This window comes from Leucopleurus acutus (assembly GCF_964270905.1).
Source record: "Leucopleurus acutus genome assembly, chromosome: 5".
Taxonomy (NCBI): domain Eukaryota; kingdom Metazoa; phylum Chordata; class Mammalia; order Artiodactyla; family Delphinidae; genus Leucopleurus; species Leucopleurus acutus.
The window spans coordinates 15,505,352-15,519,690 of NC_139147.1; the positions used below are offsets into that span (position 1 = coordinate 15,505,352).

Here is a 14,339-nt window from a genome sequence, read left to right on the forward strand (position 1 = left end):
TCAGGTCTAGCTCCGTGAACACGGGCAAATGTGTACCCTTGAGACTTAAGGAGGGAGCCCCTGCCCTACTTATGTCACAAAGCCCTTCGAAAAGGATAAAGTGCTAAACACCAAATATACATAATTATGAAATGCAAAAGAAAATCAATTTTAGGTATTTTAAAACAACCAGCAGCATGATATTGGAAAGAACGGGAAGTACTGGGATATAATTAAGGTTCTACAGACATTACCAACGGTGTGATCTATAAGATACCTGACCTCACCCTTTAGGTTCCCCATAAGGAAAACAACATCAACACTTACTCTAATGATTGAATGGCTGGGCGCATTTAATAGCACAGTGCCTGGCATGAGATCATTAACATTTTATTATTATTATTGCCATCTTTATCCAAAAGATGATGAAAAGAATACTTCATTTTCAAAGGTTCTACAAACCCAAGAGTTAAACTACAAAATACAGAGATTCCTGAACCTTTAAGAATGAAATGTCAGTAAGCCTAATAAAGATCTCAACAAGATAAAAAGAAAATATTAAAATTATACAAGTCTGCTCAAGAAAATTGATAATTTCACAGACCCAAAGAATTAGCAACTGAAAGAGCACACTCACCCAATACAACCCACTTCCACACTTTGGTTACAGATGAGGAAACTGAAGCCCTTAGCGGGTCAGTCACTTAGAGGTTAAAAAGTTCCTCTGCCCCAGATCCAATCAATTCATATGACATGGCCTGAATAGCAAGGTTGTTTTGAGGGTGGGGGTAAAAGTGAGGAGGATAAAAAAAACAAGACTAGAGGGAAATGTCTCAAGTATCCTGTGTGTGTGATGAGAACGTTAGACAAACAAATTAAAAGGGGATTTATGGTATAGAAATTTTTCCTTATTACTCAATATTTAGTTTATTAATTTCTGATTAACACTTCTTGGATTACATAATCTCATATATCATTAAAAAGAATCTGACACCAATCTATGCTGAACTTAAATCAAAGTTTGTAGTTATACCCAACTACATATGGAAAATTAAACGAAGGACACACAGCTGGAGATACTTCACCAAAAGTCACTTTCCATATAGAATAATAAGTGTTCATGTCCCATATTCATAATGAAATATTCATATGTTATTTTGTTTTCAAACTGTAAAAATTATAACCGTGATTCACATTATTTACTTCTGATTGCCGAGAGGAAGTGAAAGCCCTAAAACTAGATCTAGGTCAGAATGATCCTCTGTAGGTCTAAGACTTGACAAATATAGCATGCAAAGTAACTGAAAAAACAAGCATACCACCAAAAAGGTGCCCTTCAAATTCCCAACCATTCCTTAAACACCTTCTCACCCCAACTCATAATAAATTTGAGTCAAAAAAAAGGATTAAGAGGAAAAAATGTTAAGTAACAATGTTAATTAAATAAGGCAGCAGTTACAGTAGAGCAATTAGAATATGAATCACAGATATGAAACTTTTTAATTTTAGTAGAGGTACTAAATTGAAATGCTTTATTTAAAGATAACCTAATCCACTAATCCCTGGTAGGCACTATAGTACTAGGTATCTCAATATACATAGCTAAAACTAAAATTTTAAAATCTATTTCTTGTTATTGATGTTAACTTGGAAGTCAAAATTACCATCTCTAAAATGGAGATTAACGAGCTGTAGACTTTCCACCTGAGCCCTCAGATAGCTACTTTCCAATATACAGTCACAAGATTTAGTCAAATAAGTAATAATTTGAGGCCTGTAAAAAAAAAAAAAGCTGAAATATTTCTCAGTTCAAATATTATTTGAGGAACAACTGAGTAGGTAAATACTATTGATTTTTTACCTGAGATGAAAATTATTTTGGCAGTATTGTCTTTCTAAATTCTATCCAAAAAAGTAACACCATTTCAGAAGCCTACCCTAACCATCTATCACAGCTATTCGTTATTCTCAAATAGAAAAAAAACTATTAGTAATTATTTTCTATTTTATGAATTTACAACACTAAGTATTTATGTATTTACATTATTTGTTTGCCTTTCTCATCCATACAAAGCACCAAAACTTAGGATTGAGAAGAAGGAACAAGAATGAAACACAAGTCCTTTGAACATATCAAAGTGCAATAAACAGTTTAGGAGTGCTACAGGAACACTGTATAAAATTAAAGTGGAATTATTCTTGAAGTCTGAAAGGAATGGCAAATAAACTAACCACAGGACAGCTTTCCCTCCTAGAAGAAGAATGAGTGTGTAAAGAGGGAGTGATGTTCCTGTTTGTATCCCAGATTCAAGAATGTGGGTTCCAAAGAATGCTGGCCTATCCAGGCAATGAATCAACCATTCCATTCAAACCAGACTAGCCTCACCACTCACTGAGAGCCACAGACATCACAGATGGGCATGCCCTACAGAGTAAGAGAGAGAGTGGTCCTCTTGGTATAGACACAATCAGAAGCTACAAGATATTATTATATATTCTTCTTTCCCTGAAAGTATTAGGAGAGTAACAGAGAACCTTAGAACTATTTAGAGTAGCAGTCCCCAACCTTTTTGGCACCAGGGACTGGTCTCATGGAAGACAATTTTTCCACGGATGTCAGGGAGGATGGTTCAGGCGGTAATGTGCACGATGGGGTGCAGCAGATGAAGCTTCACTCACTTGCCCACTGCTCACCTCCTGCTGTGCAGCCCAGCTCCTAACAGGGCCCAGTACCAGTCTGTGGCCTGGGGGTTGGGGACCCCTGGTTTACAGTACTGAAAGAAATGTATTCCTACTACATGTAATTTTTTGGATAGAACAGGCAAATTTTTAATTTTAAAATCATTTTAAAATAAAACATTTATTTGATCTGACTGTAAAAATAATACTTGATCATAGTAGGATACATAAGAGGAAAAAAATCACCAAAAACTCCAAAGACAATCACATTTTCTTTTTCTACTCAGAAGTATGTGTCTGTGTGTAGTGTTGATATAAGTAGCAGGCAAGGATGACACTGTTGGCCATCCAGTTCCATTCGCCCCCTCATTTTCTAACCACATCCTGATTGTGCCCACAAATCTGCTCTCTACCTGAGGCCATGAGTTTCTGGGGTAGCAAACCCTAGTCCCAACCCAAGATGAATCCCAATCCATTTAAGCCAATCACAGTGGTCCCACTTCTCTTGACGTTGACTGATTTAGGCGTAAACTTATGCAATGCTGGCCCTAGTCCCAACCCAAGATGAATCGCAATCCATTTAAGCCAACCACAGTGGTCCCACTTCTCTTCACGTTGACTGATTTAGGCGTAAACTTATGCAATGCTGGCCCCACAAAGGAGAGGCTAGGGTGGTATTCACTATGAGGTCTTTGGGAAAGGCTTTTATCACTAATAAAGAGACATCACAGGAAAAAAAAAGTCTTCTTCCAAGAACCTCAGTTATATTTACTGGTACACTTGAACTTGTGCCAGTCATCTTGCAACCATAGGAGGAACTAGCCACAGACAAAAGAAAGACATATCCTGCATTTTCAACCTTTTCCCACTGACCTTATTTTTAAATACATACAGATGCAGACACACAACCTTCTTGACCCAACCTGCCCCAACTAAAATCTCTCTCTTCCCTACTCTTCATTGCTATGCTTCTCGAAAGAGTGGTCAAAACAAGCTGCCTCCTCCACTAAATTATGCATTCATCACTGACATTCCTAAGGCTTTCTTAATTTCCCAAAACTTAGGCTTCTCATATCCTATGGTTTCAAACCACATCTTACATGTTGCTATTTTAGCAATTAACACATGCTATAGTAATGGTCTGCCTGTCAGACTGTAACCTCTGAATAATTCTGTATTGCCAACATCTAGAAAAGTTCCTGGCATATCAAGGCACAAATATTTGTTTCATAAACCAAATGTACACCCAATACCTAACACGTAGGCATACCATGAATGTTGAAATAAGTTTAGCAACCCTACTATCTACTCACACCAGAATATGTGTTTGAGTGTAAACTGGGGAGAAGAACAACATGCACAGGAAGATAAGAGACCAAAGTGCCTTGAAAATTAAAAACACAATTATTCTTTACTCCCCAGGGACCAGAGAGCTGGTCAAAGTTAACTCAGTAGGAGAGAAGAGGATGTTTCCACACTGGTGTATGAGAAGCAATGGCAGGGAGGTGTGCTAGTATCTGAGCAGCTCTGCCACTGGTGAGCACTGTTGCCAACCTGCTCCAGAGAGGAAAAGGTGTCCCAGACCTCCTGGGGTCTGGAACAGGCAACAAACCAGGCCAGTGACAACAGACATGCGCTCAAAGGCAAAACACTTTTATTTTAAAAACCCAGAGAAATATATCTAGAGCTTGAACAGTACTTGCAACAGTCCAAGAGACAATGAAGCAGGCAAAGTTGGTCGTAGCTAAGACTCATTCCTAAGCAGCATTTCCTTTGATATCTCTGGATGACAACTGGGAATGAAGGAATGAAGCAAAGATCCCTATTCAGCTGGGCAAAATTCTTTTCTACTTCAAAAGTCTCTTACTAATGTAGGAAAACTGATTAAAAGGGCAATGTCTTTTTTCTTACCTCCCCTTCTAATTTTAGTAGTAAATCCTATCTAGAGAAGCCCTGCTGGGAACACTCCTCAGAAAAACAGAGTAAATAGAGACATCAGGTACTCTGAAAATGTAAAGTGTCTTGGGCCAAGATTTGACAACCACTTTACATTTTATAAAATAACAGTTCAGTGCAAAATACTCAGTAATGAAATTACTGATCTTACCAAAACGCACTTACTCCAAATTTACAAACTAATAATTACAACCTAATAAGTTCATTGAAAGACTAATAAATCTTTTATAGCCACCTATTTTATAGCAAACTCTCTGATGGATAAGTACATCTCCTCACTGATTTAACTGACTTCCAAAAGACGCTGGCACATTTTAGAGAAGGAATAAGGCATTAAGGATATGAAGAAACCAGCAAGTAGGGTCTTCCCATTTTTTCAATAAGACCCTAAGAGTTCATCTCCTTAGGCCAAAAACATCTCCCCTGGGAATACTAGAGGATGACCAGTCAGTAAAAAGAAGAGATTAATGACAGGGGAAAAAAAAAAAGAGGCAGAAGAGGGAGGTAAGATATTCCCCATACCAGGTTTAGTCTATAACCTTAGAGGTGGGATATTGACAAGGTCCAGGCACAAAGGAACTGAAAAAATGACCCCACTATATAAAACACTTTTTAATGTAATTCCACTTTAATGGGGGATGGGGAAGTGGAGTAAAGCTAACCACTATGACTCTGATTCAATCTAAGAAATGACCAATTAAAAAAGTGAAAATGACTTTACCAGATAGAAGCTAAGAACAGTTATTTTCTTGCAAAAATATCCTTTGGGGACTTCCCTGGTGGCGCAGTGGTTAAGAGTCCACTTGCCAATGCAGGGGACATGGGTTCGGGCCCTGGTTGGGGGGATCCCACATGCCGCGGAGCGGCTGGGCCCGTGCGCCACGGCTGCTGAGCCTGCGCTCTGGGGCCCGCAAGCCGCAGCTGCTGAGCCCATGTGCCGCAACTGCTGGGGCCCGCGCCCCTGGAGCTCCTGCTCCGCAACGAGGGAGGCCACTGCGGTGGGAGGCCCGCACCGCAGCGAAGAGTGGCCCCTGCTTGCAGCAGCTGGATGGAGCCCACGTGCAGCGGCGAAGACACAACACAGCCAAAAGTAAATAAATAAAATACATAAATTTATAAAACATATATATATCCTTTGATTACTAACTTTCCTAAGGCATTAAGAAAATGACTTAAATTTATTTTTAAAAGAATATGATTTGCACACAGCTTCACCTGCACTGATGTAACATTTTCTAAACGGTGCCAGTACTGAGAAAGGAGCCAGCAGCCCGCCAACTCCACTGCATGCCCACAGTGCTCCTAGGACAGTCATTAACAACCAAGATCCTGGCAACCACTATTTCTTTGTTCCTTATATTTGCTTGGGGACGATTTTTATGATCCTACTAATATTCTATAAATTGTCCCTGATCCTAAATAAAACAAAGGATCTGTTCCCGAGGAGTGATCATATTAAAGAAAAGTATTAGATGTATAAGAGGTTTAGCATCTAGACTACCCAAATTATATTTTGCTCAATCCAATTCTAAGTCAATTACAAGGAAAAAGAAGTCAGAAGACAAATTTTCTTTCTATCTCAGGAGATGAACTAAATGATTTAAATCCAGGTGCTTCCTCAATCCTCACACCAATGATGGAAACAGAAAGTAGAATTCTAAATGATCAAGGGTTTCAATTCGGTGCATATTTAAAATAACTTAAGAGGTAAAACATATACCGTTTTCTCTTTCACTCTTTAAAAAACCCCAAGTTTCAAAACCACAGAACTAAAATGAATCCATATTATACTAGTGCAGCAACTGACAGTTTACTGAACAAACAGCCAAAGCACGTTCACTGTTCCATGGAGATAAACAGAAGACATGTATCTTCATTAAGAAACTTACACTTTAGTCAAAAGGATGGTCAAAATGTTTGACACAACCTTTCTGAATTACTAACAGGTGCAAGAAGCCACATGACAAACATATTTACTGTTTATCATGGATAATTTTTCTATATTAGCATAAACATGTCATTTAAAGAAAATACAATACTTAGAAGTAACTGGCAGGTAAATTTACATTCTAAATGTTCACTGCAAGTCAGTTATGAGAATCAAAAAATGAGTTCTGTCCTGATGTTAATAAGCAGGAAGGGGGTAGACAGGTTACTAACCCTGCTGGACCACAGTACCCTCAATTATAACATGAAGAATAGATTAGATGCAGGATGGCAGGTGTTATTTCTTCAAAAGCCAATTCCAAATAACTGGTGAAAACTGCCTCTAGAGCATTTTGCTGGGACTGTTAGATTCCTTTACTAAAAAGCCATGTCCTATGTTACTTGCCCTCAGAAGTTGGGTGTTTGAGATGCTGCTACTGATTTGTCAGAATGTTCACTTGAGTTGTTTTCCCAGTAGCAGCCACGTGCTGTACACCCACGCTTCTCCTCACTCTCTCCTCTGATCAGTCCGTGAAATGCAGCTCAGGGAGGCTGCAAAATGTGGCTGTGTAACCAAGCGCTTCCCTGATTCTGAAGAACAGACAATAACAACTAATGCGTACTGATGTTTAATATGGAGCCAGCACTGTTCTAACTGCTTAACACATATTAATGCACTTTACAACAACCCCTATGATATATATTCTATTATCATCATCCCATTTTACAGATGAGAAAAAGAGGCACAACTAAGTGAAGTAACTTGTCTAAGGCTTCACAGCAGGTAAGTAACAAAGCAAGAACTTGACCTTCGGCAGTCTGGCTCCAGATGGCCCACTTTTAACGACTTTGCTTACTGCTTCTCTGTCAACTGTACAGTGATCAAATCTACAACTTCAGTTTTCTTAATGCTATGCACTAAGCCAGAATCCCAGGTTTCATGGTGGTATAAGTCTATATTTTATCTGCAGTCTTGAAATGTTTACTTTCTCCAAGGGGCCTGGATTCTGGCAAATAATGCTCAAATTACCCATACCTTGAGCTTCGGCATATTATCTTGTTTGGCATATTTTAAAAAATCGTAATAGTTTTCTAAGTCACCCATTCAGCCACACAAAATACACCCTCCATTTAGTAGAACCCTCAGAAAATGTGAGTTTAGGGTTAAAGCAATTCTCCCATTAACAGAACATTAGTCAGAAAATTGGGAGGACGAGATGATTCTTAAAACGTTAAGTCTGGGAGAGGATCAGCACTGTGAAGAGAAGTAGCCAGGGGAATGCCACTTCCCAAGTGATTTGCTGGATGTGAAGTCTTATTAATCCTTGTTAAAGGGGCCCCTTGTAAACCTGGCCCCCAAAAATGCAGACTTCAAGGAGTAACAGTGATCTTTCAAAGAATTTGTTATATACAAACTATACTCCAATGTGCAGATTATCTTCTGGTGGTCCCATTATACCCTTTTTACCTATTACTACACTTCAAATCATACCCATCAAACAAACCAACCGTCTGGCTCGTCTCCAAATTCAAAATACACGGTATTATATGTAATAGGCAACAATGTATTTTTTGTTATTTCCATTCTCCACATCAACAATGCAATAAGAAATTTACACTTAAGCGTCTAATCTTTAAAATACAGCATAAAAAGACTAGAACTACATGTGAAATAAAAATTAAAATGAATTAAGAACATGTGAAAGAATGACAGCTTTCAAGAGGAAATCACAAGTTTTAAAAAAAAAAGTACCCCAGTTGTTGAAAGAGTGTTACTGGCAGTGGTTAACAAACTCTTTATGTTCCCCAACAGAAAAGGGGTGGCATAAACCCAAGTTATATAACATGCAGGTACTACTGTTACCCTGTATCTTGAAGATGAATGTCTTTCTGATTTTATATAAAAGTGAATTTTCAAAAAATCAAGGGTTTATTATTTTCTTCCAAATGAATCATCTTGCACTCACCTTAGACACCCTAATCCCTAAAAAATTCATGATTTTTAATCTCTTCTAGTCCCAAACGTAAAGCATCTTTTTCTACTACAGAATGTTTTAATGAGCTACCGTCAATAAGAATCAGTCATTCTTCTGACCACAGATAAGGGTCAGATCCCCCCCACTCCACATTTCCCTTCCCTAAACTCTGTTAGCAATAGGGACTGTATGCTTGGGTCCTGTGCTCATTTTTAAAGCAAGAAGTAATGATCCGAGATGTAAAGACACCAGCGCCATCACTAAGACAATGATCCATATGGTTTGCCTTTCACCCGACAGTGCTTTCAGACAGTGCTTTCAAGACTTGACCCAAAGAGACTTGTTAATTCCACCCACATTCTCCCTCCCCTCCTCTCTGCCACCAGAAACAACTAGTGTATGTATGAAAAGCCAGGGGCCATGAAAACCACGAGGAAGGCTCCTTTTGTGTTCTCCTAAAGAAATCTTTATGAAGAACAAATTAAGTTCACTTTCTGAAATGTATAAACCACAAAACAACAAAACCACAAAAGGGAAACTAAGTACAATAAGAAGAGTAAATATTTTTGTTACAATACTATTAAGAGGTGACTCCTAGCTGCAAATTTCTTCCTCAGTTTTAGCTCTCTCCAGCACAAACTTCTCAGGCAGTAGGTCACGAGGCTGCTCTGTGTTTACCCACCACCTCAGCGCTCCTTGGCCACTTCCTAAGAGCGCTGGCACCTCACCCACTGATTACCTGTATCAACACAGACAACCCCAGCTTCAGGCCTCTGAAGCAACCCCTCTTGAGTGCTCCTTGGCCTTTTACAGTGGAGGCATGTGATGAGAGTATCTGCACCAGCTGTTCCTAATTACCTCTCAGGCTGGGGCGAATGACTCAGCAACCCAACTTTTTTTAAGGAGTCATCTACCTTGTTAGCCAACCAACATATTGAACAATGGTAAACCACTTGACAGAGCCACAGGTTAAACAACAATAATGCACGATGCCATGCCATCACTTAAACCAAGGCCATCCTACTCCCAGCTGACTCACCAAGTGTTTTTTCCCCAGGCTTCTTTAATCCAAAGGCTGAAGTGGCAAGCGCCTTCAAGCCCAGCCCAGCCCTTGCACCACTACCCAAGACCAGGAAGAAGCAGCCGGCCTCTTCCCACTTCTCCGCTTGACCATGTGAAGCACTCAAGCGCTCTGACACTAACACCTCCGGTGTTTCCACCCTTTATCTTTCGGAACTGCTTGAAATGCAAACCCTCCTGGATATAAGCAGTGTTATACTACATGAACAAAGACCTAGTCGTGGCACCCTCCAGACCCAATACTGATAGAATTCTCCCAAAAGATAGGCATCCCTACAAAACAGCCTTTGTTCCTTCAAGCGTGACATTGGAGCCTGTTTTTCCCACACACGTTCTTTCACAATCACTACTACGCTATACCTTGAATCAGCCCGAATTCAACGCAGAAGGCTCACTGCACAAAAATCTTCTGTACAATTCTACTCAGTGACATTAAACTACCGTGCAAGAAAGAGAAAGCCATGGTACTCGCGTTTCATTAGACAAGCACAAAGCTGGTGTCTCTACGATCAACACCCACTCTCACCCGACTGTGGGAGTCTTTAATTACAACGCGCGGGCAAAACTCCAACAAAGGGAGCCCTGGGATCTCCGGGCCCCCAAACCAATCTTCGCTAAACCCAGCCCCGCAGGGTGGTATTTTTTGCTCCAGCCACGAACTCGGCCTTTCTTACGTGATTACACGCGCGACCTACACCCAAGGCTGGGCAGACGGGAGGCAAACAGCTCGCCGGACGCGGCGGCTAACGAGGGTGGTGGGAGAGGGCGGAGGGACGATACTGAGCCGGGCCGGCCGCGCGGGCGGTGCTGATGTGTCACAGCCCCGGCGGGCCGCGCGCCGGCTGGGGATGGGGGGGGGGGTTGCCGGGCTCGGACCCGGGTGCCCGAGAGGCGGGGGAGGGGGAGCGGGCGCCCGGGCCCCAGTACATCCCGGCCCCCCGCCGGCCGGCCCGTGATAAAGTACAGCGCGGGCCCGTAAACAACGGCGCCGGCCGCGCGCGGGGCCACGGGGCGCCGACCCGTCGCCCCTTCCGGCGGACGAGGCCACTTCCAGGAAGGGGAGCTGCAGCCGCCCCCCGCGGGCCCCGCTTAATGCCCCCCGCCCAAAAAGCAGCAGCCCCGGTCTCCCTCACCGCCTCCCCAGGACCTGCCCGCGGACCGCCCCTCACAGGCCGGCGGCCCAGACCGCGCGCGAGACGCCGCCGCGCGGACCCTGCCGGGGAAGGGCGCCCGGGACAGGCGAGCCACTCACCAGAGCCGAGGCGCGACGCAGCCCGACTGACGGCAGCGAGCGAGCCTGGCGGGCCGCGCGGGCAGCTATCAGGTGACTCACTCCGTCTCCGCGGCCGGCCGCCCCTCCCCTCTCCTTCCTTTCCCTTTCCTCCCTCGCCTCCCCTCCCTTCCCCTCTCGTTCCTCCCCTTCCCTCCGCAGCCGCGGCCTCCGCCCCCTCCCAGCGCCCAAGCCCCGCCCGCCTCGCGAGGTCCCGCCCCGTAGGCCTGCCTCGCGAGACCCCGCCCTTCCCGCTCTGTAGCGCCTAAACCCCGCCCTCACTAGAGGCCCCGCCCCGCCAGCCAGGAAGCCTCGGTACGCGGATCGCTGCGGCTTCCTGCGCGTAGCCGAAGCCCACACGAGGGGAGGCAGGGAGGTATCGCGCAAACCCTGGGCAGGGCAGGCCTCGAGGAGGCGGCGGCGGGGTCCCGCAACCTCCGTGGCAGCGCCCCTGTGCGAGCGCAGGCCGCAGCCTGAACGAAAAAGCCACCCGAGGACCACCTCCTCCTTTCCTGCTGAAAGCAGAAAGGAAAAGCCTGACGGCCTGCTCGCTCTAAGTGTTGCCGGGATACCCGGAATCGAGTGCCAGCGGACACCAGGAGGGAGAACGAGAGCCGGCCACGTCCCTCCCCAGACCAGACCCCCTCAGGGGTAGCTTCTGGCAGCCCCCGCAGCAGAGCTTCTCCTCTGCCTTCTCCCGGGGGTGGCGGGGCGCCCAGGTTCGCAAGGTTCTTGAGCTTCTTGATAGGGATGCATCAAGTGCATCCAGGATTTTGTAGAAAGCATCTGGCAGCCCTACTTTTGTCTGACAGTGAAAACAGTGGCGTCAGCTAACAGGTGTTCCCTTTACGTGGTGGCCGCCAGGAAACTTGGAACCAGGTTGAGTGCCCAGTGGTGTCAGCCGGCTCATCTTAAGCCCAGGTCAGGCTTTCATCTTCTGCTGCTTATTCCGGTGTTCATCCAATTGTTGGTGTTAAAATTAAGTTCCCAAGCCATTTAGCATCTCTGGAGTTCAAAGCACTGACTGTGCGAAAAGATGTGCACCTGTCAAAGCCTACGCTTATCAATCTAAAGGGAGACCCGAGCGCTCTGGCACTGTGCCAGCCGACCTGATTGGAGTTGGGATCTTGTGAAGGGATTTTGCCGTTGGTTTTTGAGTTCAGGTCGAATGACAGAAAGAAGTCGATGGCTGGACAGCATCAGCACCAAGATGTGTGGGCTCATTCTTGCACACCGGAAGACAGCCCTGGACCTCTCAGGGCAAAAAAAGACTGCCACGTTAATGAAGTCAGGTATTATCACTAACATGACTGCGTTTGTATTCACAGGCGGTGAGACTTAGGGACATTTGAGTTACATCCAAAATACACGAGAAAATAATGAGTGAAATCGTGTGGGAGTCCAAGGGGTAAAGTGATTCACTGTGACCTAGAATTTGGGCAGTAGGTAACATTTGCATTGGGTCTTAACTGGGAAGAATGGGGCCCTGCAGTCCAGGGAGGGAAGAGCGTATGCAATAGTCCAGACGTAGGAGGCAGATGGCATTTCAGGCTACCTGAGTTCATGGTGGGGTAAAAATATTTAGTTAGAAAGGAGGAAAGAACAATTGGAAATAGACATGGAAGGACTGGGGTTCTTACATGCACCTGAGCATTTTTCAGGCTTCACTCACCTTCCACCCAAAGCCAGTGGAATTCTAGTCTTCCTTCATCCCACACCTTTGCAATTTCTTCAAGAGGAAGAACAGACCCTTCCTCTTTGCGAGGAACTCTTCCTTCTGTACTCTCAATAAATGGCAGTGAAAGTTTCTAGCATATGCTCTGATATGTTAAATTATTTGAAAAGTCTTACAAAGGTATATCAAGGTGTTGAGAATATCAAGGCTGTTAGGAGTTACTCTCAAACTTTAGTGTTCATAAGAATCTCTGGATAGCCAGGACATGGAAGCAACCCAAATGTCCATCAACAAAGGAATGGATAAAGAAGATGTGGTACATATACACAGTGGAATATTACTCAGCCATTAAAAGGAACAAAACAGTGCAATTTGCAGAGACATGGATAGACCTAGAGACTGTCATACAGAGTGAAGTAAGTCAGAAAGAAAACAAATATCGTATAATATCGCTTATATGTGGAATCTAGAAAAATGGTACAGACGAAGTTACTTGCAAAGCAGAAATAGAGACATAGATGTAGAGAACAAACTTATGAATACCAAGGGGGGAAGGGGGATGAACTGGGAGATTGGGATTGATATATATACACTACTATGTATAAAATAAATAACTAATGAGAACCTACTGTATAACACAGGGAACTCTACTCAATGCTCTGTGGTGACCTAAATCTAAAAAATGAGGTGATATATGTATATGTATAACTGATTCACTTTGCTGTACAATAGAAACTAACACAACATTGTAAAGCAACTATATTCCAGTAAAAATTAAAAAAAAAAAAAAAAGAATCTCTGGGGTACTTGTTAAAAATGTAGATTCCTGGGCTCTACCCCCAAAGATTCTGGTTTCATAAGTCTGAATGTGACCCAAGGATCTGCATTATTTTTAATAGTTAAAATCACATCACTTGAGAAGTACTGAGTTAAAGTTTATGGTATATATTAGGTACAGGGCAAAAAAACAAAATTAGAGAATGATATAAAACCAAGTCAGAATGGGAAGGGCCTCATGCACTGTGCCTACAGTTTGAACTTTATCCCATGGGCTGAAGGGAGTGTGTAGAGGTATTTAAGTCATGTGATTGTTTTTAGAAGCTAATTCTAGAGAACCTCATTCACTCCATTTCCATTGCCTTAGCTCCTTCTGTCTCTAAATATTCATTCACTCATTAAATCAACGATATTTGGAGGTTGAACAAATTGTTTTAAACTGTAAGCAATTACCAAGATAAAACAAGAATAGGTCGCCACAAGTTGAAAAACTGCCAGTTCACACTTCTTCCCTCAAAAATGATTATGAATTAAAGCCCTACCACCCCTAGCCCTAGGTTGAAAGATTTTTGTAAAAAATGAACATATTTCATTAGAAGACAGGCTTCCTTGAGCAGGATGGGCAAACATACCCCAGTGTTTACCTGCTATCTGAAATGAAAGGTAAGGTGAAAGGAATGTAGCCTCTGACTTGGGATATTCACAGCTTCTAAGATTTAAAAAAGGCAGAAATTATAAAATAAGCTACAAGGATATATTGTACAACACAGGGAATATAGCCAATATTTTATAATAACAATAAATGGAGTATAACCTTTAAAAATTCTGAGTCACTATATTGTACACCTGTCACATATAATATTGTACATCAGCTATACTTCAATTTTTTTTGAAGGCAGTAAAAGAGAAAAAAAGAACACAATATTGGAGCAGTAGAACTTAACGTGACAGGGCCCAAATTGGTGAAAGAGGTGCCACTTGAATACCAGATTGAATGACAACCAAAGTGGCACAGTGTAGG

General features: G+C 42.9%; 1 protein-coding gene across 2 annotated transcripts in view; it reads right to left on the reverse strand.

The window, feature by feature from the left end:
* The window catches only part of BACH1 (BTB domain and CNC homolog 1), a 46,746-nt gene extending 35,800 nt beyond the window's left edge, over window positions 1-10,946 (reverse strand). The window contains exon 1 of one of the 2 annotated variants that reach the window (XM_082839563.1): window positions 10,849-10,946. The gene's annotated coding sequence lies outside the window, so the exon portion shown is untranslated. The remainder of the gene's footprint in view (window positions 1-10,848) is intronic. The other variant, XM_082839564.1, reaches the window with a different exon arrangement.
* Between the last annotated feature and the right edge of the window lie 3,393 nt (window positions 10,947-14,339).